General features: G+C 42.9%; 1 long non-coding RNA gene across 1 annotated transcript; it reads left to right on the top strand.

Annotated features, from left to right (window-relative positions):
• Nucleotides 1-4,388: 4,388 nt before the first annotated feature.
• Nucleotides 4,389-12,729, top strand: LOC113185675 (uncharacterized). The gene is made up of 3 exons (XR_003301151.1): nucleotides 4,389-4,530; nucleotides 11,146-11,246; nucleotides 12,033-12,729. It is a non-coding gene; the product is annotated as an uncharacterized LOC113185675 (long non-coding RNA).
• Nucleotides 12,730-25,300: the final 12,571 nt, after the last annotated feature.

Raw genomic sequence — 25,300 nt, 5'->3', positions numbered from 1 at the left:
GTAATGACCTTAAAGGAGAAAAGTAGGTACCGGTAGGGAAGTGCAAGCTTCATAAACTAGTTGAAAAACAGGTTTGATTTTCCTGGACTATGGCTTACAATAATAAAGAGCAATGGGCTTTTGGCAAGAGGCAGAACAGGAAAAGAGCAGTTTGGCAGGAGGTTTATTAACTGATCAATAAGGCTTTCTGTTAATATTTGTGATTGAGAGAAAAAGACTCAGATAGAGCTGATAGCTAGTTATGAGGGAGAACCTCAGGTGTTAAAATAGGACCATGACGGTGAATATCCCCAGTTATCTTAGAAGAAAACAAAACAGTTTTGGTGACCAAACATGATTTCAGATGTGGGTTAATTATGTGTTATGATTTGGATCCTAAATGTCCTCTGAAGCTCATGTGCCAAAGGCTTGGTTCCCACCTGATGGTGCCCCTGAGGGGGTGGGGGGGTGGAAACTTTAGGGAGTGAGGCCTAGTTGGAGGAAGTGGGGGGGGGGCTTCCCTGGAAGGGAATCTTGTGACCCCAGCCCCTCCCCAGGCTCTTTGTTTCCTGGCTGCCGAGAACTGAGCAGCTTTGCTCCCTCATGTGATCCCCGCCATGATACTCTGCCTCACCACAGGCCCAACATGAGCACTCTGAAACAGAACCAAAAGAAATCTCTCCTCCTTTTAAGTTGACTGTCTCAATTATTTTGTCACAGCATCGGAAATGTGACTGACACCGTATCAGTAATAGATGTGAACATGGTAGCACATATAGGAAGAAAAACACGTTCTCAAGGGGAGCTGTTTGGCTTTTAGATAGTGATTCAAGCTGGGCATGGTGGCATATGCCTCTAATTCCAGCAGCTCAAGAGATTGAGGCAGGGGGATCGCAAGCTCTTTCCTTTCTAAGAAAACCAGAAGTAACTTGAGGAAATGATGCCCTCATTCAATAGAACGTCACTCAATCCGAATGCATAGGATGATAAATAAATTAAATGATGATTCAATTCAAGTGTACAAGGATAATAAAATAATAATAACATATTCATTGAACATGTGTTTGATCACCATAATAAATATGCCTAAATAAATATAAAATTTGAGCACTCACTACAGTTTTTTAAATTCTTTTACCTTTCTGTGAGGTTACCCCACTTTGCTGATGAGGAGACTGAGGATTAAACAGGTTAACTAGTCTAAGATACAAAGCTAGGAATCAAGAACCTGAAAGCCAAATCTAGATCTATCTGACTCAAGCCCACTTATTAACCTGCCCTCTTAGATTGATGAAGAATGACCATGCTATTTTAAAGACCTTATAGTTAAGAAAGAAAATCAGCCAAACTTCAGGAAAGTGGATTTCATAAAATAAACAGAAAATAAAGAATGATTCTGTGTCAATAACTCCAAAAAGCAGGGCACTTCAAAGATGGTAGCAATTAATGTTTATATTAAATTGTCATAAGTAAACCAGGCGAGTGTGAGTGTGTGTGTGTGTGTGTGTGTGTGTGTGTGAGAGAGAGAGAGAGAGAGAGAGAGAGAGAGAGAGAGAGAACATGAGAACATGCACCTACACACAAATGCAAACATAAATGTAGAAAAGAATGTAGAGAAATTGATAACGTGGCTGTCTGAGGCACTCAGATTGTAAAAGAATTAGCACAAGAAGTTAGCCAAAGACACAAAATAACAGTGTCAGGAAAAGCTGAGATTTGCACAAAGCTCCAAGATAACAATGATTATTATTCTAGTTGTGTTTACAGCAGGAAGAACAACAACAACAAAAAAAGTCTAGGCTGGCTACTGAAGGTGGAAAGCGTAATACTACAAACAGGGACCAAAGTGCTATGAGCCAACTTGGGATCATTTAGAATGAGGTTATAACCAAAGTCTCATTTACTTCTCTGATGGAATTACACAACAGGTAATGTAGTATAGCTTAATCTGAGCAAAACTATTTGCCAAAGCTCTCACCATATTCTCAGGTACAGGATGGGGAAACACAAGATAATACCCTAACTCACCAAGCAATGAAGCCCCAAGAGGCTTAAATGGACCATGTTAGTTTCAGAGCAAGACATGCCTCCCTGCTCCATCCTCTTCACTACTTGAACTTTGGTCTGAGAGTGCTCGTTAACACACTCACAGATGACCTCAAGCTGGACGAGATACCTAATTTGTTCAGTGACAAACTCAAATGGCAGAAGTATATGGCAAGCTGAAGTTAGAAAGACAACATTTGATGCATGCTTTTGTAAATTCCTTGCTTTTGAAAGTAATTTGAACTAGTGCAAGACATGAGTGATTTGATTTGGGGTATTCACTTGAAAAAGACTCAGGAATGTTAATCACAAGGAATCAACAAGAACAAGGTCTCTGTGTTCCTTGGCTGCATCCTTAGAGGTATGGCATCCCAATTAAGGAAGGAAGCATCTTCATTGTATCTGTAGCCTACATTCCATGTTTGATATAATGTTGTTTAATTCAAAGAACCAAATTATTCAAGGATCTTTAACAAACAAAAGAATCTGTGGATACAAGATCAGGGATCAGAAAACATATCACATAAAAATGGAAGAAGTAATGATTAGTTTTGATAAAAAAAGAAGCCTGTAGAAATTCTGATACCAACAAGCTCAGCTCCTGGGTGAGTTCCCCATTCTTCACTCTCTCTCACATTATCCTGTGTAGAGTCTTTGTAGAATGCATCACCACATGAAATTAACTTGCTTCTTTTTTTTGTTCATATCTCCTTCATATATGAAAGATCCATGAGAGAAGGAACCTTAACTGATAGTTTGCACTTTAATCCATAGCCCCTGAACAGTGCCCATTGAAAGAAGCTGTCACCACTTTTAGACCTGATAGGGTGAAGGAATAGTATATATAGGAACTTGCACCATAGGAATTGTTGCTATAGGACAGAGCCATCAGACAGGGGTTTAAAATAGTGGAAAGAAGGGATTAGATTGACTCAATATAACTCATAGAGCCTATCTTTCAGAGAGGCATATGGAGAGGGGCAGTTCTTTGGAAGGATAAAATCCTAAAACATCTCACTATGTAGAGAGGAACTTGTAAGTTAAGGCTGCAGTCTTGCCTGGCCCCTGCTGAAGCTTCAGCCCTGTCTGGACATGGCCAAAGAAATGAGGGTGCAGGCTGGATAGAAATGGATTTGAACAGCACTGAAGAGACTGCTGCTGGGGATGGGGCTCAAGTTGCGTCCCCTACAGGATTTCCCCTTGTCATAATGTCCCTTGTGATTCGGTGGGAAGTTGAGTTCACTGGCAAAGATGTGGAAAATGTGGATCACTCAAATGTGCCTAATGAGAAGGCTTGAAGGTACAGACACTCTTGAAGAAAACTTAGCAAATTTTGTAAAAGTAAACAGGAGACCAGTAATCGCACTCCTGGGCCTTTGTCCTGGAGAAATGAAAGCATCTGTTTACACAGAAGCCTGTGAAATAAAAGATCATTCAGATGCCCTCCAGCAAGTGAGTGGTTAAACAGACTGTAATACTTCCATACCGTGGAATACTGTTCAGCTGTAAAGGAAACAACTTCAATGAATCTTCAGAAAGTTAAGAAATTAGGTAGAGTGAAGACAATCAGTTCAAAAAGTCATATACTTGATTCTGTGGATGTCATTTTCTTGAAATGGCAAAATTCTAGAAACAGAAAATTAGATTAGTGGTTGCCCTGGATTAGGGGCTGGGAGAGGGACATTAAAGAGCAAAGTGAGGGGTTCTCATGGTGATGGAAACCGTCTGTATCTTGACTGGGTCATTATCAGTGTCCTGGTAGACATATCATAGCATAGTTTTGCAAGAATCTTCCACTGAAGAAAATGGGTAAGTGGGCTCACACAATCTCTTAATATTATTTCTTACAACTGCATATGAATCTGCAATTATCTCAAAACAAAATTTAAATTTTAAAGACAGCTTTAAAGGGTATCTATTGAAAAATGTACTTTGCTTCTATTTTGTTCCTGGTTCGAATTGACTGGGAGACTCCCAGACCCAGAGGCTAGCCATGAAGTTCTGCAGTGAGATACTGAATGGATCCAAGGAGAGGTCCTGGCTGTTATACTCATCTGTCCCAAACCTACCCTCCTCAGTGCATGAAAACTGACTAGGTGTCACCCTCTAGCACACCAGAGTCATAATAACACTGCCTTGGAAGCCTCTAGCCAAGCGTGATTTCATGAAGAGGGAGCAACCAGCCCTTACCCTGTCCTAGACCACCACATGTCCTCTACGGCCTGTGGACTTGAAACTGCTACCCAGAAACTGCTGGCCTGGTGGAGTGTCAGAAAAAAAGCCTGCTCCAGGAGTGATTGGCAGTGTTGCTGAGTCCTGAGTCATGGCCCAGGCTGACGTGATATTCCCAGGGGCCAGCAGAATCAGGACAGCCACCAGCAAGGAAACTTCTGTGAGTGGCCTTGCTCCTGAGCACTTGTGAAATATCTCCTAGGGACTCCCAGAACTAATCAGAAGAGTTAAGGAGGCTGAGCTCCTGCTTAAGCAAGTAGAGATCAAAATCAGGTAACTTGGGCTATAGATTTGTTTTTAAATTCATGTTGCTATATTTGTTTTGATTGCCACTGAGGAGCTAGATTTGAGATCAGAAGACCTTGACCCCAAACTTCAGGTCTGTTGTCTTTAAAGCTATCATAATGTGCTCTCTGCCTTCCTCATTAGCCTGTTACTTTGAGAATTATGTAGAATTACACAGATGAGTGTTTTTAGAATTTACCAAGTACTATACGCATGTAATTTTTAGTGTCATTAGTTTAAGAATGCTTCATCTTCTCCACTGCAATTCCTCCCGTCAACTCACCTTCTGGAAACTGAACAATTCTATGTCCTTATCCTTTTTTCATGTACTCTGTAAAGTAATGCAGTATTTTTGATCATATGTGACCTGGGGCATTTTGAGGTACCTGTTTATGGTGTTCTCTTTGACATCATCTAACAGCTGTTTTAGCAGCAGAATCTACTGCAATTTCCTGACTCCTTGCCCAGGGCACTGCTGAGGGTGTGAGCATGGAGATGAATGTAGAGGGAGAGGAGCCTTTTGTGCAGGGCCTAGGCATTAGAAATGTGCTCGAATATTAGGCTCCCGACGGTCCAGATTATAAAACTCTATATGTTCCCTAACATGAAAATTAGCGGGTGGCGGGCTGGGGATGTGGCTCAAGCGGTAGCGCGCTCGCCTGGCATGCGTGCGGCCCGGGTTCGATCCTCAGCACCACATACCAACAAAGATGTTGTGTCCGCCGAGAACTAAAAAATAAATATTAAAAAAAAAAAAAAAAAAAAGAAAATTAGCGGGTGGCAATGAAACCTGGAAAGAAGGGAAGAGTCAGGAAATCAGAAGTCCAAGTCCCTACGTCTGGCCACACCCTCTCAGCAGGACCTTGCTTCCACCAATTCTGACACCACAGGTTGGGTTTGTGCTGCAAACAGGGCCGACTCCTCACTCAGGCATTAAGAAGGCACAGAAAAAGCAAAAAGATGTCCAGCCAGGCACAGTGGAACACACCTGTAACTCCAGCTACTTGGGAGGCTGAGGCAGGAGGATCACCAAGATCAAGGCCATTGAGAACCTGCCTTAAAAAAAAAAAAAAAAACGTGCTGAGGATATAACTCAGTGGCAAAATATGCCTGAGTCCCACAAGAAGATCTTAATGTTCCAGGACCTGCAATGATTCATCCAACACAAGGGTGGATGGGCACCTTTGCAAATATGCAGATTTAGGGCTCCTAATTCACCCTTATTTGAGAAACAGGCCAACAAAGCTTCAAAGTAGAAGCCCCCAACATGGTAAGGAGCCCAGAGATTGTGACCCCATGGAGTCTAAAGATTGTGATTCCATGCCAACTGGAAAGCAGATACCACCCTGAACTTCCAAGTCCTGAGCTCAGGTAGGAATTTTCTCTCCTGGCTCCAAGAGCCATAGCCACAGCTCTTTTCAGCTTCCCACGTGGGCTGCAGCCATTTATTGACCTGAATATATCCCTGTGAACTGTGAACTCCTCTAGAGAAAGAACAGTACACTAACAGTACCTAATTAGGTATCCAGCCTAATTAGGCAGAAAGACCTAGGTGCACACCAGGATTAGGCCCCTTAACAGTTGCATGATTTTCTGGGAAAATGAAGTTAGATACCATCTGTAAAAATCTGAACTTTTGGTATAACCGAAGCACGATAGCTATTATGATTTTAATTTTGGTCTTCCGTATACAAATGACACTAGTTGTATTCATTGGGGTTCAATTAGGGAACAGAAATTGCTTTATTTATATTAAGTAGGAAGGAGTTTAATCAAGAAATAAGGTGCCTGCAAAATTATTTGGAAAGGTCCAAGGAACAGGTTCTGGGCCAGGACTCCCAGAACAATATAGAAATGACCCACAGGGGAGACCCCGCTCCAGGGACCTCTGGACAGGCTCCTGCTGCATCTGCAGCAACCCAGCCTCTCAAAGCTGAGGCAGGCACCTAGGGGCAGGAGTCAGGGACCCACCTGTGTCCATGATCTTGCTTCCCAGCAAAAACAGCTGCAAAAGGGAGGACTTGCTCATCTTGTGTTTGTGGGGCTCCTTAGTGGAAGATGATTTGCTTCTCGAATGTTGACTGTCAAAAAGTCTGAGAACCATGGTGCTCCACTCAGAGAGTCTAGAGTGAAGGTTGGCCAATCCACATGCTGAGCAGAATGTCATGTCCTTGCTAAGTACTCTGCACTGGGTCAGCCACTCAGCAACCCAGGGCCATCAGTTCTTATTTCACAAAGGAGGAAGCAGAGCCTTAGGGAGTTTACTTTGTCTGAACTGGGTGCAGAGTAAGCAGAGAACTTGGTGGTGAACCTCCTTGTCTTATTCTAAGCCACATTCTTAACCTTATTGTCTACCTCCTCTATCTGGCCCAGTATGTGGCCACCCTTATTTAGTGAATGCTAAAGGAGTTGACTCATGGTGGAGTAAACAGAAAACTACCATAGAAGGCAGTGACTTAAAGACAGTGTCTTCACCTTCTGAGTAGGACCCAAACCAGGAAGTCAAAGGCCCACTCTGAGGAACACGGAGGTCAAAGGTCCACTATGAGGGGCATGGAGGAGATGTGCCCAGTGTGGGTGAGGCAGAGCCGTAAGTTCACATCAAGCCGGGAACTGGGCCTGAACTGAGGGGAAAGGCCACCTCTGGTGTGGATTTGGGCCTGTGCCACCTCTTCCTGCTTCTGCAATGTGGGTAAGTGTGGCCCAAGGAGAATCAACAACAGGTTCACTCAAGAGATTTTTTTTCTTGTCCCTTTCCTCTTTCTTTTTCTTTTAGGAGAAAATGAAAATATCTTAGAGAAAAAAAAACACATAGTTCACGAAGCTAAGCTCTGGAGCCTGTGATAATGGCTCTTAGGCGTCCTGACCCTTCTGATAAGAACGGTCCTCGGCAGACGCCGTCACATGGCACACCCCCAGGTGCAGCGTGACTTTGCAGGATCTCAAAGGCCCACCACGCAAAGGGCCCTCCTTACTCTCTTAGCCCAAAGCATACTTCTCGGAAGGCCTTGTGTTTGGTCATAGATGCTGAGGCCTGAGAGAGGAGCCCAGAGTCTAGACTCAAGGAGCTGGAGTCAGCACACGGGAGTGAACACACAAATGCATAACACCCACACACACACTGCCCAGACAACACAGAGACATCTATATGCACCAAAAATGCATACACATTTATATACGCCACACAGAGACACTCACATACCCCACACACACATACACAGAGAGAGAACATACCTACTGCACACACAGAATACATACACTCCATGTATATATACCACAGAGACACAAAGATGCACACTGCACACAGGCCACATACACCATACAGAAACACACCCAATCACACAATGACACAGACCATACACAGTACACACATGACTCACGTACATACGCATGGACACACATATGCTCTACTTCTCAAAATAAAGAGAAGTACTCTATTTTGGTGCTCTACTTCTATAATAGAGCCATGTCACCAAAAACTTTGTTAAGTGGACTACGAGTATAGGAGGTATGCGAAATAGCAAAAGGAGTGGAAAAAGCAGCAAAATGGCACACAAAGACAAAGTCCCTCTGGAAAGACTCACATGGTGTTTACTGGGACAGGAGGGAAATGCAAGCAACACAATGATGGTTGTCTATTACTTTGGGATTATTCTCTGTTCTAACAGAAAATGTCTCTTCCACGCACTCATTGTGTGGCCATGGTCATTTGCACTGGGCAGCTCTGATGGGTCTCCAGTTTACTTGCTTCCATTCTAACCCTGTCATTATAAGGATAGTCTAGCCGAGCTCCGTGGGGCCTGTCTGACCACAGCGCTTGCCTCCTACTCCCTCTCGTCCTTCCAACCTCCCGCCCTCCCTGCCCAAATCAGGAAAGTCCCACAGTGCTTGCATCATCCGACAAACAGGGAAGTTCAAGGATTTGGTGCTGACCTTAGATATCTACTTCCCAGAATCCTGATGACTTCCAAGGCTGTCACAGTTTACCTCTGGGTGCCTAGGGGGCGCTCAGGCTCAGGAATTGAGAATCTCAGATGTCCCCTTCAGTTTTTCTAAAATCCGGTAGGAAAGGCTGGGATTAAAATTAAGGGACCTAGCAGGTAGGAACAGCTGCTGGGGTTATTGACCAAGGGCGAGAAGGTGAGTTAGTTGTAAATATACCTCCAGGTCCTGTTGTCTCTTTGAACTTCAAAGCTGGAAGGAGATCATACAGACCACCAGGTACCATTTTTTCCATCTCCCAGATGCAGAACTGGGGGCCAGAATGTCATGTTTAAAGCTGAAACTAATGAGAAGCAACTCTGTGATCACAGATGTGGAATTCACCTGTGATGAAGCAATGGTTGCCATTTTCTATCTTCCTATTCCACAGTATTGTTTCACTGATTCAAGGTTTGGACCAAGATATGATTCTGGATATGAGATTCTATTAGAGAAACCAACCAATTACACATTTTATTAGATGAATGTAGAATATTATGGAAAAGGCACAAGATAGTTGTTCCATTAAAGCATGCCTGCTTTATAAGAGCTCAAAAGTCAAAAGTCCAAATGAAAAAATGCAGCCAAATGTGATTGCTTTGTTAGAAAATGTGTCATTTAGTAGGGTTTTGTTTTTTAATAGGACATTTTCACTACGTGTTTCAACACTGAATTTTTGTGGGGGCGGGAAAAGGGCTGAAACTCAAGAAAAAAAAATGATGAGTCTGTTTATTTCTGGCATCCAGACAAATTGAAAGTGTGACTTTTTTTAAAAAATTATGTATATTGAAACAGCTAGGAAAGGTGTGTGGATTCGCAATGGGAAACCAGAGGTGTAGTCTTCATTTGCTACTAGCTCCTAGGCCTTATGTGAGAGTGATCCTCCATCTCCTCCTCTAGCAGATAAGAGGCCTGGACCAGATGGGCTCTGTGGCCCCTCTAAGGAAGCCACGCAGAATAAGAGTGTGGAGACCCCAGGACATGGAAGCCAACCCACCTTGAGCAGGCTCGTCTCCATCTTTCACTCTTTGGGCAGATTACTCACCTTCCCGAGTCTGCAGTTCCTCTCTAGAACATAAGATGCATACTATCCACCATCAGAACTATTGGAATGTTAAATAAGGAGCACAAGTACCTCAGCACTGCCTGTTACATCACAAGTACTCAGGCGTTTTCGTTTTATCCCTACCTCCCACTTGGCCACCTCTACCACTTGATAACCACGTTAATGTTATGAAGGATGCATTACTTCCATCTTTCTTAGGGTACCATCTTGGGAAGGCAAAGTGAAGGACCTCACTTCCTGCTTCTCCAAAATGCCCATGGCCCTCAATGAGGGCCAGGCAGAAGCCAGAATGGAGGAAGAGACCCTGCCTGTGCTCTCCGGCCACCAAGGCAGCTTTAGGAGCAAATTTCTGCCCTATTGTGTTGGGGTTTTGTTTTCTTTTGCCTTCTCCTTGTTTCATTTTGTTCATTAGCTCTTCACTGATGGTTTCAATTCTTTCAGATTTGGATTTTCACCTGCCTTTCTCTTCACTCATGCCTTTTTTAAAAATTTATTTATTTATTTATTAATTTTCTGCAGACACAACATCTTTGTTTGTATGTGGTGCCCAGGATTGAACCCGGGCCGCACGCATGCCAGGCAACCGCTTGAGCCACATCCCCAGCCCTTCACTCATGCTATTATTTCCTGCTTGAATTGTTTCCCCCAAGCTCCTCCCTCCATCTGGCTAATCCTTTAGGGCTCATGGAAAGTTTTCTGACCCTTCACCACTCCTGCTATTTGTTTTCATAGCACCCTGTGTTTCCCCTCGCTAGTACTTGCCACTGTTCAAAATTACATAATCTATTTGTGTCATATTAGTCTGTCTCCTCCTCTAGGCTACAAGTGCCAAGAAAGCAGCAAGCCTGTCTCTTTTGCTCACCAGTCTCTCTATTCCTGACACCTTTTCTGCTTCGTTGGTAATAGTGGCTCCCTGAGAGTGTGTTGAGTAAACAGACAGACAAGGGAACAAAAAAACAACTGAATGAATGACTCTCAGAAACCACTGCGACCCATGAGCTGACCATGGATTCTTCCCCTTTCGCAGGATTCTCCCCCAGCTCCTCCTACATTTAAAAAAAGGAATTGATGCTGGGCATGGTGGTACATGGCTGTAATCCCAGCCACGGGAGCCTGAGGCAGGACGATGGCAAGTTCAAGGTCAACCTCAGCAACTTAGTGAGGCCCTAAGCAATTTAGCAAGACCCTGTCACAAAAATTTTAAAAAGCGGGAGGGGCAGATATAATTCAGTGGTAAAGTACCCAGAAAAACTCTCTGGTACCAAAAGAAGGAGGAGGAGGAAGTGGAAGAGGAGGAGGAGGAGGAGGAGGAAGAGGAGGAAAAATTATTTTACTAGTAACAAGAAATATTTAACAAAAACCTTGAAATACCATGATTCTAGAGAAATTGAATCTTGTTCAAGTTGTAGCTCAAATACATTTTTACAATACCCTGTAACAGGGCATTTAAATCTACTTTGGGGTAGTCCCTGTGATTATCAAGAGAAGCATAAGGGCTAATGCATCTCATTGATAACAGACCCTTTTAGATTCCATTGTGACTTTTTTTTTTCCAGCCCAACAATTCCATTCTAAAGATCCTGGGTCCACTGTCTTGGGTCACCACTTGGCCTCTGTGATGTCAAACTTTACGGACCCCAATTAACCAAACCAGCAGGTAAGAAGGCAGGTGTGTGTGTAAGTCAAATCAACTTTTTCTTCTAATGATATCTGCAGACAGAGCTGCCTGCCCCCTGGGAAGGAAGTTGAGGAGCAGGTAGTCTTAGGGCAGAACAACGGGTTTCTCCGGAGCTGAGGCTCACACCATTACCTGTGCTTTCTCTCCTTAATGCAAGAACAATGCACAGGCTTCTTGGCGGAGTAAGTTAATTTCCTCTTCCAGTCAAGTCTGACCAAGAATCAGACTGAGCCATCCCAGGCGGCTTGGAGGAAATATTTTCCAAAATAATTTTCTGCAGCTCTGCTGTGTTTGGGTCACCCCTCAGCTTGCTGACAATACAGCTTTGTTCTCGTTTCCTCCTGATTCCTGACACAGTGCTGTGTTGATTGTGCTGAGCAGACTTGAGAGCCCCATGCTAAACTCCCAGAGGTGAATTGTCATTATGAAGGAAACAATAGCCCAAGCCTATGTGTGGAGGGTATATATTCAAGGATACTGTGTTTAATTTCCCTGCTTCCATGAATAGTCTTCAAGATGAATAGCTTCAAAACTCCTGTGATTTTTACTTTTTTAGTTTTCTCTTTAAATAGCATATTGGCATCCCCCCCACACACTTTGGCCTAAATAGTGCTCATTTCAGCAATTCAACCTGTCTGGGCATGTGTGAGCAAAAGATGGGGGCAAGGGTCACTTTGGAAGGGAATCTTAATGGCAGTAATGAAGACCCCGGAGCAGAGGGAGGCTGGGTTTCTCAACATCTGTGGACCCCTCCCTGGGCCCTAGGGAAAGAAGAACTACAAACTACATCACCTAGATTCTGGACCAAAGTGATGTCTATCTGAGCTCCTGCAGTGGTCGTTCATGGAGAGCCTGATGTGCCTTAGAAGCCCGCTGTGACAGCACCCACAGAACTGTGCCCGCTCCCCACTGGCATCACCAATAGAAACTTTTCCTGGCCATTTAAAGAACTCAAAGAAATTGTGAAACAGAAACGCTAATCTTATTTATATTCATTCGTTATTTATTTTTTTAGAGGCCGAGTCTCACTAGGTTGTGGTCTCAAACTTCAGGGTGCAAACAATTCCTGCCTCAGCCTCCTGAGGAGCTGAGACTCTAGGCATATGCCACCATGCCTGGCCATTCTTATCTAATTATTAACAATCAATTTGACATCAATATTTGAAATGTGGGCTTTTAATGTGTTTTGAAAAGTTCACCAGATCTTTGTCACTATAGAGATTCATTGGTTTCATTAAAGAATAGCCTTCATTTTATCTGATGTCTAAAGAGCTCTTTTTTGTGGTTTTTAGCATCACCTGCCACCCCACCCTCTTTCACGGCGGATATTCTGTGGAGACAAAAATTTCCAGGTGGTAGGTCGAGTCAAGGACTAGTTTAATGGTTCTGCACATTAAATTTCCTAGGAACTCTTTTAAATTCCAGATGCTAGTTCCCCGTTCCCAGCATGATGAAATCTAAGTCTCAGGGAATAGAGCTCAGGGTTAGTCGCTCTTTAAAATCTCCCCAGGTATCTCTTATATAAAACAAAGGTTGAAAATCACAGATAATAATTTTATTTTATCATTGTTAATTTATTGCTATGATCATCATTATTATTATTATCCTACATATTTATATGCCAATTTAGTGTTCTAAGAATTTTTGCCACATTTTAAATATAAAAATTATTTGTCAAATACACCTTAATAAAAATAATTTTTAAATTAAAAAAAAAATAAAGAATCCTCAACCCTTTTTGATTTTTGCATTCCTGGAGGCTTGGTTATTTTGAGGTAACTGCAGAATCAGGAAAGAAAAGGGTCATCGCTTCCTAGGTCAGTTTGTCTTTCCATAATAAAGAAATGTCACTTCTTGATTGAATAATTTTCATGGAAAGTCTCAGCATGGCTTTTTATTCTCCCCTAATCTGACTATGGAACAAATTGCAGTCTGAAGTATTTAAGTTACATCACCAGTCCAGTGACCAAGGAATCTCCTCCTTCTCTTTCTCTGCGCCCCCGCAAACCAACTCTTGACCAGTTAAAAACACAAATCTAAACACACTTCCCCCATGTCCCAAAGTGTGTTTACACTCGATTTGTATTATTCTTAGCTAATCCTAGTACAGAGAATCACATGGCCTTGTTCGGGCTTCTCAGAAGTCTGTGCCAGGTGGAGCCCTAACTCAGAGCTGTGGATAGAATTTCAGAAGTGATTTGTTTTTGGCATGTTCTCCATGTGGACTATGTACTCTTTGCATCCTGGGCCATCAAGTCCCTTGGAGGAGAGGGAGGATCACAAAGCCCTCTGGGGGCCCTAGAGGGCCTCAGCAATGTGCCAGATCTGTCCTGCGCAGAGAAAAGTTGCCCCAAGGGAAAACAGCTTATTCTTTGCCAAGGAAAATCCCAAACCTCTGACTGGGTGACACACCAAAGATCATTTCTGTGAGTCCGGGTGTATTCTGACTTCAGGCTGCTTCTCTCTCTGGATGAAGCTGGGGGCCACGTGCAAGAATTTTCTCTTGCCCCTGTCTTTTCCAAGGTCAGGCCTAACTGAGACTATACTGCAGCTGTCATCAACATTCCACTTGCACGTAAATACTAAGCTGATCCATCTATAAAGCAAGCTGGGGCTGCTTAATCCCTTTTAGCTGGTTGTCAAGAACTGCCCGTGTAGACCTGGGAGTTCCTGTGCAGCAGTGTGGGCTGTACAGCTGGCTCGTGACCTCTATTCCTGCTTGTACACCACTTGCTTCCATTGCATAATGAATCCTTGCTGGGCACACTGACCCTGCAGCTCAACAAATGGGACAGGCCCCAGGTCAAGATGAGCAGTTCAGAAAGTCACTTGGTCTCACATGGTCAGGCACTCTGTTTCCATCAGAGTCCAGTACCACACCTGGACAACATATAGATCATCAGCAAATTGTAAGGCCCTGATCCACATTAAAGTAGGGATGATAAAATTGGGCCAAATCTATCCCATAGGGTTGTCATAGGGATCAGATAAGGCAGGTGAAAGTATTACACAATACCAACATCATTTTTCAGAAAATATTGTCACTTTGGGTGCTGTTTAGAAATATATTTGTCAAAGGCAGAGACTTGGAATTTAAAAAAAAATTTCATGACCTTTTAAAAATAATATTGGTACTTATAAAAGGATTTTACTTTAAACAAAACAAAACAGAAGCAACTTTTAACAATAGCCCTAGCTGATATACATGGATTAGAAAATATCTGTCTGACCAGACAGGAGGCCACCTGTATGGCAAGGTATCTTCTATGTTTCTGGGTTCTCAGTGATGGTCATGAAAGCTGGCATTTAGCATTTGCCTAGGGAAGTGGACTGATAAAAATTCTGCACCCCCACCCCTACCCTGCAGAAGCTGGCACCCCTCCTTATCTGGAACTAATGATTTTTTAAAATGTAGAATTAAATGTATTAAATCTTGAATTGATGTCTGTTAAAGAAATGCTTCCCATAGAGCTTGATTGTGGATTGAAGGAGGGTGCACTAGATAGACAGTTCACATCACCAAGCCAGCAAGTGGGGAGCAGAGAGGAGGGAATCCATTTAATATTAGCTGAGTGTTCTTTAGAAAGACACATTAAGTATTATTTTGAGCATATACATCATCATCTTCATCTTGTAATTCAGTTTTTTGATGCTTCTGTCCAAATTATCAGCAGTATGGGAACCCTCTTACCATGCCCACCAGCAAGTTAAGGGCTTTATCAACATCTTCAATGAGTGAGTCAAAATTCCTCATCTGAACCTCCAACATGGAGGCCCCAGTCCTCATCTGATCACAGGCTCAGTTTCGGGGCTGAGATCCACCCAATCTCTCTCAATTCCCAGCTCTGCTCTTCACGTTTCCTGCTCCGTGAGAAGAGATGTGGTAGAGGACATTCTCAGAGTACGAGGCTCAGGTGAGTGACATTTGGTTCAGGTCCTATCTCTTTAACTCGGCTCACCTGTCATTCTCCCCCCAGATCAGATGACCTGCCAAATTTGCTTGAAGAAGGCATCCTCTGGGCCCCTTAGAGGCTGAGGCTGGTCCAGTGCCTCTGGTGTATCTAAGACACAGCCAAATCATCCCAGGTTTCTGGCTCTCAAGGTGAGACATCAAATGATCGGAGACCACAGAAAACAGAAGTTGGTCCAGAGCCTGGGTGCATTTAGATGGGACAGAGCATTAGGCCTGGTCCAGTCTCTCTACAGTGACTTCAGTACAGTGCTTCCAGCAAACCCCTGCAGGGGAGCCCAGCCATTTCTAAGAATGGAGCTTGCTGTACCAGGAAATGACATTTGCCAGAGATGTAGCCAAAGAAATCTTTTGCCACACCCCTTCTTGGTGTCTCTCTCTCTTAACAAGGGATAGAACTTCTGAAAATCTGGTGGCTTAGCATCAGCCTCTTCATCCCAAAACATATACTCATGTGACCAGTTAGCTAAATTGTCCAGAAATTCAAAACTGGGGTCACAGGATCCCATCCTGAGTTTCCAAAGAAGGTCTCTAACCCAGACACCTCCTCTTTCCCCTCATAATCAGCCACCTTTCTGCATCACAAAAAAAGACTAGGGTCCCTCCTCTCCCATGTGGCCTCACCAGGGACACAGCAGCAAGATCTCACCATCAGCCAATGCCTTGTAGCAGTCTCAGAGAGAGCTTTGCTCCACAGCGCTTTGTCGCCAATATTAGCTTTGAGTGCTGTGAGCTGTTAAAATGAGAAGTACCTCAACAGGCAGCACCTAACCTCAGGCCTGGCTGGAGCTCTGACAGTTATGCTCTGTGGTCACTGGGCCGGTTACCAGTGAGCCTCAGAGTTGAACACAGAATTGGGGCTCTGTTCCAACAGCTTCCCCAGTAACGTGGACATGTGTCTTAACCTCATGAGTCTGCAGAAGCAGGCTGGCAGTTGTTCAAGAACAGGCCATCTCATGAGATTTCCTGTACTTCCTGCCTCCGCTGTCACTGCTGCCCAAGCTACATGTCCCCCAGAAAAGCCTTTCTCAGGATAGGTCAGCACTTCTGCTGCCAGTTGTGCTAGAGGCCAGATGTGAGGCATCTGACGTGGTAAAACAATGAGGAAGAAATATGTCCTCCACTTTCTTGGTTTTGTTTTGCTTCCCTTTGGTGTTGGGTTTTGTTTTATTCCTGGGGGAGGGAGGGAGGGCTGGAGGAGAAGGTTTAGGGGTAAAAGGCAAAGACTTAAAAAATAAACACGTAGACTCCTGTGCACTTTGGGAAGAGGACTCCCTGTGGATGGAAGCGGCCCATGCCACGGTGAAACCAGCCCCATGGTATGCAGCTGTCAATCCTGTGCTTGGGTGGCAAAGCGCTTCACCAGTCAAGAACCAATGTCCAAATCCTTTCCTCGTAGTCACCCATTCCTCCTACGTGAAGTCCCTGTATGGTTCGGTGAATATCATCGTCTCATGCTCAAAAGGGAATCAACAAATTCAGGGCAATAGGGAACATTGACAGCCCTGTGGTCACCCCCAGTAGCTGGTTCAAAATGCTCAGGGGTGTCTCCCAATGCTCAGAAAAGCACACTCAAGGGATAATTAAGGAGTAATTGTAATTAATTTTAAAACAATTATATAATAATTAAGGAATAATAAATGGAGGCGATTTTGACTGAGGTTAACAGTAGATTTAGAGAAAGGTAATTCTTTTAAAGTAAAACAGATAACGTTACTTTATTGCTGGTAGAATGATCTCTGAGCTTTCTCTTTCCCCACTTTCCTAGAGAAGAACCCGTATGTGAATCTCCCCTTGCCACCCCAATTGCACACTCACTGTAAGTGCTTACCTTTTCTAAGATGATAATTTGGACAGGGATCAGGGTTTTGCCAGTACGTGACAAGTTTCCTCACATGTGTACCTTCTCAAAGCCTTAAATTCTGGTCAACCCAAGACTAGAGATGACCAGGGATTATTGTCAGCCTGAGATGGCTTTGCCACATCTGGAAAAAAAAAAAAACCTGAGACAAGGACCTGTGGAGACCACAACCGTTCTGAGATACCCATAACAGTTCCAGATGACTTTTAGTGGAAATTTGTGAGATTTCCAGTTCTGTTTGATACTGCAATCCAAAGAGTTCATCCAATGAACTCACATTTGTCTTGAATTCTAAGATCAATCTGTGGCCTTTTAGATATCTGGGATCTGGAGTATATTCTTTACTTTTATATAAGCTCATCTCATGCCTTTTGTGGTTGGCCCCAGGTACAAAATCTTGGTGGCCCCCCTCCCTGCCTTCTTCTTGTCCTACCTAGAGAGATGTCTACCAAATCACCATAAAAGACTTTAGAACACCCTTCATGTTCCATTGTTGAGATCCTATTCTGTGCAAGGCTTCCTTTAAGAATTATGAGGAAAAGAAAGCTTTATGTCCCTAATATTGGGGTTTGGAGTCTGAGATGTGTAAGTTTAAATTGGCACATACAGGGAGTCCCAGAAGGTTTCTTTGTAAGGGGTTCTTTGAGGAAGACGTTGGCCATGAGAGAGTCGAGGGGGAGGTGGAGAAGATAATTAGGCCTCTCTTGCAGTAGGTTTGGAAATACTGATGAAGGCATGGACGAGGAGAGTCTCTGTGGGCCTGGAACGGAAAGTCCCGATTCAAGCCGAAGGGCTGAGAGAACTTGACAGAGGAGACCAGGGGAAGGTGCTGAGCAGGACTGAAGAACTGAGACTGATACCTTGCAGAATGGTGGAAACCACGAACACAGGCATAGGGAAAAGGGAGAAGAGGAAGGCGCATGAAGAGCCGCCTTGCTCCTGCTGGCTCTGCCACCCCAACTGGGCAACTATTTCGAGGCCAGCTATTTGTGAGGTCCAGACTCTCTGTACAAAAGTCTGGGATGTTTGACTCTCCCCTTGATCACAGTGCTTCAAGAAATTTCTAATCCAGCTTCTGACAATATTGATGATACCTTCTGGCTCCTTAGGAAAAACCATTGAAAATGAGTTTTCTAATTCATTTGGCCAATATTCCCAGTAACGTGGGATTTTTGTTTCAAGTAGAAAAATAATCTCCACCTACCAGTTGTATAGGGACAGAACCACATTGGGTGTATATAAATGTCAACTATGAATTCGATTTTTCTCATTGGAGAAAATATAAGGAGTGCTCTACTTGACAGTCTCATAGATCCTGTAACTGAATAAAAAGCTCCCTCACTTGCTGACATGCATCACAATACTGGGATTCTCTGGTCTACTTCAGAAGTAAAAAAAAAAAAAAAAAAAAAAAAAAAATGGTCAAGGGGCTGGGATTGTGGCTCAGCGGGAGAGCGCTCACCTAGCACACGCAAGGCCCTGGGTTTGATCTCCTGCACCACATAAAAATAAAGGTATTGTATCCAACTACAACTAAAAAAAATAAAAATTAAAAAGAAAACAACAACATGGTCAAGTCCTATTTTACATTGATTCTGTGTTTGGAAATTTGCATATTCACTACAATTTATTCTTAACCCCAGAATCAATACTTAAGACACTTTCCTGGTCACTCACAAAAATGTGCAGAGTTTAGAAAAACCTGAATCGCTGTATGTGCATATTCCCAACAAAGATGGAGCAGCAATGCTCTGTCTTCTCATTTCGGCTCTCGTATTGAAAATCACAAGTGTAATTTTCTAATCTGGTTAGTGCCATATTTTTTCCTATTTCTTTTTATTTTGTTGACAATTTGCTGTTGAAAGTGGCTCCCAAGCATGGCACTAAATTGTTGCTTGATGTTCCTAAGTGCAAGAAGGCTCTGATTCACCTTACAGAGAAAATACATATGTGGGGAGCTGAGAAATGAATTATGATGCTGTTGGCTATGAACCAAAAATATGCATTAAGTAAGGTGTCTTTAAACAAAAACACAGAACACAGTTAAGACAAAGGTACATAGCAATTGGTTGATGAAAATGTTGTGATCAGAAGCTCACAAGAACCTAACCCTGTGTTTCTCCTAGGAACATGGTTCAGCATTTGTCAACTCAGCCCTTTCCGTCACCTTATAGAACATAATCACTACAAATAATGAGTCTCTTCCAAAACCACAGCCACATAAAATACCCAAGGAGAAGGAAGCCATAGCTTTAAGTTCATCTAAGCTGAAACCATTCCAGACAGATAGACAAAGTCTGTCCTGGCCTTAAGAAATTGTCACTATCTCTGTCCCTCCACCATGTTTATTAAAAAAAAAAATTGAAGTGACTTACCAAAAAGGTAACATAAACCAGAGCTAGGTAAAGCAAGAAGAGAAAATGAAAAAGAACACAGAATTGAGCAAAAGATGGTGCCAAGAATGAAGTCAGTCCCAAATGCAGCGTCTTAGTCAGTTCAGGCTGCTGTAACAAATGTGCCATAGACTGTGCGAGGCTGAAGCATCAGACATTATTTCTCATAGTTTTGGGGGATGAGAAGTCCACGGTCAATGTGCAAATAGATCCAGTGTCTGGTGAGGGTTTGTTTCCTGGTTTTCTGAGGGCTGTCTTCTTATAGCCTCATGTGGCAGGGAACAGAGAGACAGAAGTCTAACCCTAAGCTTTTGAGCAGGTGATGAGAAAAGGAAATTGATTGATATATATCGTTCCGAAGGCTCTTGTGTGACAGCTGCTCATTCAGAGCATCCCAGACAGGATTCTAAGCTCTAGAAGCTTCCCTCTGCACCTAGGGCTCCTGCAGGTCCTTTCTGGTCCCTTAAACCTCATCAGCTGGCACCACCCTGCCTCTTCAGAGCACTTCAGCTACATTAGTCTCCTTTTGTTCCTTGGACATGTCAAGGTCATTCAAAGTCACTCAGGACTTGAGGCTTTTGCACCATGGCTTGTGTTCATTTGCTTTTTTTTTTTTTTTCTTCCTGGAATTCTCTTTTCGTAGATCTTTGCATGCAGAACTTATTCTTCTCATTCAGGTCTTGACTAAAAGTCCTAACTTCAAAGAAATGGTTTCTGACTGCCCAGTTTGGAGCAGTCTCACTTTCCCTAACAAACCGCAAGGCAGGATTCCTTCAACTTCTTTATTTTTTTTTCCCCCATAACACTTAATTACCACATGAAATATTTTCATGTATTTATGTGATAATTTGTTTATTTTATATTTCTCCCATGATGTAAGACTTTTGAACATGAGGACTGAGTCTGTAGTTTCTGGGACCCTGTGTGGAACACATTGGGAGACTTTTGTGTGTGTGTGTGTGATTCTAAGGATTGAACCCAGGGCCTTGGGCATGCCAAGCAAGCACTCTACCAACTGAGCTATATCCCCAGCCCCAAAGAGTCTTAATTTGAGTCAGGTCAACTCAGAGCAAGGGAGAGTAGAGACCAGCTATGAGTTATTCTATCTGCACTTACTTCTGATTCTCTTTCTCCTCCAACCTAAATCACTTTTGCTGCCCAGAGATGGTGGTGCAGAGCTTGCAGTCAAAAGACCAAGCTCAGCTTCTCTGGTTATTCATGCATCTATTTCTCCACCTGCAAAATTTAGACACTGTAAAGAAACTAATCAATAAATTTCCACAGTATGCTCAGAATGAAATTATAATCTGGTTACTGTCGCACACATGTCTGTTCTCTTCTGCTTCATGACCTTGCTCTGCACTTGATGATTAGAGCCCATAATCTTTACCTTGACAAATTTTAGCTGTGCTGTACCTTTTCAGCTTCACCCCAGCTCTGAGCCTCCTAGACACGTGCACACAAAATCACAGACACATGCTCAATTTCCAATGGCATTCCGCCACTCACTCAGCATGAAAGTAAGAAGTCCTTAGTGTGATCTATATGACCTGCTCCCCTCCCATTGCCTCCCTGGTTTCATCTGATAACTTCCTCCTTGGCTCCAGCCACACGGTAGTTTTGCTGGTTCTAGATCATGTCACACTTGTTCCTGCCCCTGGACCTTTTCACCTACTGCTCTGCAAGTCCTGTTCTTCCCTAGAGAGACCCATGTCTTGCTCCTTCACTTCCTTTTGCTTTGCCCCAAGCCCCATCTCAGGGAGCCACCCCAAGACGTGCTATCTAAAAATGTCATCCTCCATTCTGGCATTTCATTGACTTCTTGTCTGTATTTTCTTTTCTCCCTTGCCCTTATCACTGTTAGCCTTCAAAATCTGTCTCAGAATGTGGAAAGGGAAAAAATAAATAAGAAAATACACTAAAAACAGGAGTAGATAGTCCCACAGGAGTTAGCCTTTTGCCCTATAATTAACAGCAAGAAATGAAATTCTGGCTAAAGGCAAAATGCAAATCCAACCAGAACCAGAAAGATAGTGACAGAGAGAATTACTTTGTATAAACAGAGGGCTTTCTGGTACTATTTAAAGAGTAAGGAGACAGCCAGGTAAAAGTACAAAATTACATTCTATGCAAACTATTAAGAATAACAAAGAGATGGGGGCTGGGGATGTGGCTCAAGCTGTAGCACGCTCGCCTGGCATGCCTGCGACCTGGGTTCGATCCTCAGCACCACATACCAACAAAGATGTTGTGTCCACCGAGAACTAATAAATATTAAAAAAAAAAAAAAGATTTAAAAAAAAAAAAAAGAATAACAAAGAGATGGATACAGTGTCACATGCCTATAATCCCAGCTCCTCCGAGACTGAGGCAGAAGGATTGCAAATTTGAGGCCAGCATCTGCAATTTAACAAGATTCTGTCTCAAAAAATAAAATAAAAAGTGTAGCTCAGTGGTAGAGTGCCCTGGGTTCAATCCCCAGTACCACAAAAAGAAAAAAAAAAGTAGCAAAGACAGACAACAGAAAATGGCTAAGAAGAAAGTAGACATAATTGAGTTCAGTAATAATACCAGAACTTGAGTATAAAATAAACTGAATTTCCATATAAAAATGCAAGTAGAACCTTACAATTTTTTCCATTTGTCAGACAATGTCTGTGACTGCCTCATGAATGTGGATTTGGTTATGCCTCATAGATTTGCTGGACTTTGTGGACATGGCAAGTCTTGGCTATTCATGAACTCAAGGATGGAAGCCCAAAGGGGAAGCTTCAAGGGAAGTCTCAAGACAGTGAAAACCACAGGTAACAATGTGGCTGGGCTGAGAGTGACACTATCTCCACACAGCATCAAAAATGTGGATGTGATGAAAAGTTACTTTCATATCTCTGAAAATCTGTTGCAAGTTTCACTTTTTTTCTAAAAGCAGAGCTTCTCTAAATTCTTCTCTCGCATACAAAGTTGAGGAAGCAATAAAGGCTTAGGAACTGCTATCCTAAGCTTAATTTTGTTTAAGAAGTCATCAGAATTGCATAGATGAGGAGAACTTAAGGAAAACTAACTTGATCACCAAGATTTCTAAGAGCCAAACAAGTGAACTGTGTACTTCCAGCTCCTGAAGGGTAAATAAAAGTCAAGAGAAAAGAGACCTCTGGTCCCATGGTCAGAACGGATTTGACAAAATTGATTCCATGACTAGGAATACTGTGAACATCCCATATTCATGGAATTTGCATTATAGCTGGGTTAGAGAGGAACAAAAATCAAATATACAAAAGAGTAAGTATACCATATCATGTCAGATAGTGATAAGTATTAAAAAATAGAGGAAGCTATTTGGAGAAATGGCTGATTCTAGGACTAGGGCAGGAAATATACAAGATAAGTTCAAAACATCTTGTAGTGCCAGAAAATAAGAAAATCCTAACAACAATAACAAAAAAAATCTGCATTAGTGGGATTATGTAAAAGGGACCCAGAAGCAAACTGATATGGCTCCTAATGATGAAACCTGGAGCAATTTAAACATCAATATAAAGTAGTATTGGAGTAGTACAGAGTATAGAATAGATAACAATCATTCAATATAGATAGACATAAAATATTGAATAAATAAATAGGCAAGATTAGAGAAATCTGCCATATAGAATAATTTCAAATAATTCATGTAGATAATCCCTCTCAAAAAGACGGAGCATAAGTCCCTTGCCCTTTAAGTGTGGGCTATGCATAGTGACTGCTGTCTAAAAAGCACAGAATAGAAATGATCTGGGAAGAGAATAACTTGAATAATTTTACAGCAAAGAAACGTAATAAAGGCTATCTCCATCAGACATTGAGGTCAACATCAACTGTGATAGGTCATGTTGATGTCATTGCACCCTGGGTCTATGTGGTGACAAGGGCACTTTTCCTCTGTGACCTTCCTCACTAAAGGACACAACTTCAGTCTAACCACTAGAAGATAGCGGGTAACTACCAATATAGAAACATTCTAGAAAATACCTGACCGTCAAGGTCATCAAAAACAAGGAAAGTCTGAAAAACTGACTGCTAAGAGATGCTTAAGGAAACCCGACAATTACATGGAATGTGGTACCTGTCTGGAATCCCAGAGCAGAAAAAGGACAACAGGTACAAACTATGGAAATCTGAAAAGGGTGGGCTTTAGTAACAACGTATGAATATTGATTCATTAATTTTAACAAACGTGTCATCCCAAAACAAGATGTCACTAATTGGAGGAACTGGGTAGGGTATATGGGAACTCTGTATTATATTTGCAATTTTGTGAATCTAAAGCTATTTTTAAGATTAATTTTTATCTAAAATATAAATATAAGACAGGTATGGCAGGCTGGCCTTAGCAATTTAGTGAGCCCCTAAATGGCTTAATGAGACCCTGACTCAAAAAAAAAAAAAAGGATTGGGGATGTGGCTCAGTGGTAAAGTGCCCCTGGTTTCAATCTCCAGTCCCAAAAAGAAAAAAGAGAGATTGGGGGGGTGGGGGGAAGGAAGGAGGGAGGGAGGGAAGGAGGGAGGGAGGGAAGGAGGGAGGGAGAAAGGAAAGGCAGGCCAGGACATATTTGGCAGGAAGGGAAGGGCTGCTATTTAGGTGGTCAGGAAAAGTCTGTCTGAAGAAGAAATACTTGACCAGAAACTTAAATGAAATAAGGCCAAGCAAGATTCTCCCTGGGGAAAGAGTGTTTGGGGCAGAGAGGTGAGCAAGAGTTCAAAAGTGCTGCCTGCAGGCGCGAACTGGTGCAGGAGCAAGATGAAGCAGGGATGCTGGTGCAGCCATGAGCTTTTGCAGGAGGATATTGTCACACCTCAAAGAGTAGAGAAGGAACAGCACAGATTCCAGCATGTATGGAGGGGGCCAAGTAGTAGTAGGGCTGGGTGGGCGGTGTTGTGGGCTGGGTGAGGATTTGAATTCCCATAGGCACAAGGCAGAACAGCACAGAGAGTGCTCTAGAGCCCACCCACCCCAAGTCTCATCCTGACTCTCCACCTCTGAACCTATGACTTGGGGAATTCTCCTGCCCTTTCTCTCCAGGCATTGTAGATGTAAGATGTAGCTCCCAGGAGAACCTGCCCAAGGGTGGTTGTGAAGGTTCAATGAGCTGATCTGTGTAAACATCACTTAGCATGTAATAAGAGCTATAAAAATAAGTATTTGGCTCTTATTATATGGAAACTCCCTGGGATGTTAGGAGGAAGAGTACCAATAACTTGCTTAAATTACTCCTTGGAAGGTTCCCTCCATTTTCTGTGGAATGGACCATATGGTGGCGAGAGTGGGATTAGGGGGCCAGAGGTCAGCAGTTGAGACTGGAGTGATGGTGGCTTAGTCCAAAGAGGTCATGGTGGGTATGCTGAAAGTCAGCCACTTGAAGTTGAACTTGGAAAGGAAAAATCAATGGGATTTGTTATTGGGTTTGTATGTGAGATACAAGTTGAAAAGAGGGAGTAGTAATGTCTCCCAGAATTGTGTCTCAGCAAATGAGTGATGGGTGGCTCCATTTTACTGATATGGAGAACTCTGGGGAGGAGATTTTTGTTTCTTGGATGGCTTCATCACTGTGACCAAAAGATCAGACAAGAATAACTTAGAGGAGGAAAAGTCCACTTTGGCTCACAGTTTCAATCTCAGTCCACGGTCAGCCGACCCCATTGCTCTGGGCCTGGTGCAATGATGGAACATCGTGGCAGAAGACCATGGATAAGGAAAGCTACCAGCTCATGGCACCCCAGAAGCAGAGTGAGAGGGAAGCATCAGGGACAAACTATAAACCCAAAGTCCTGTCTG

The sequence above is a fragment of the Urocitellus parryii genome, chromosome 9 (assembly GCF_045843805.1).
Source record: "Urocitellus parryii isolate mUroPar1 chromosome 9, mUroPar1.hap1, whole genome shotgun sequence".
Taxonomy (NCBI): Eukaryota; Metazoa; Chordata; class Mammalia; order Rodentia; family Sciuridae; genus Urocitellus; species Urocitellus parryii.
Note: the sequence above shows the minus strand (reverse complement) of the source record. Positions and strands in the feature narration are given on the sequence as shown.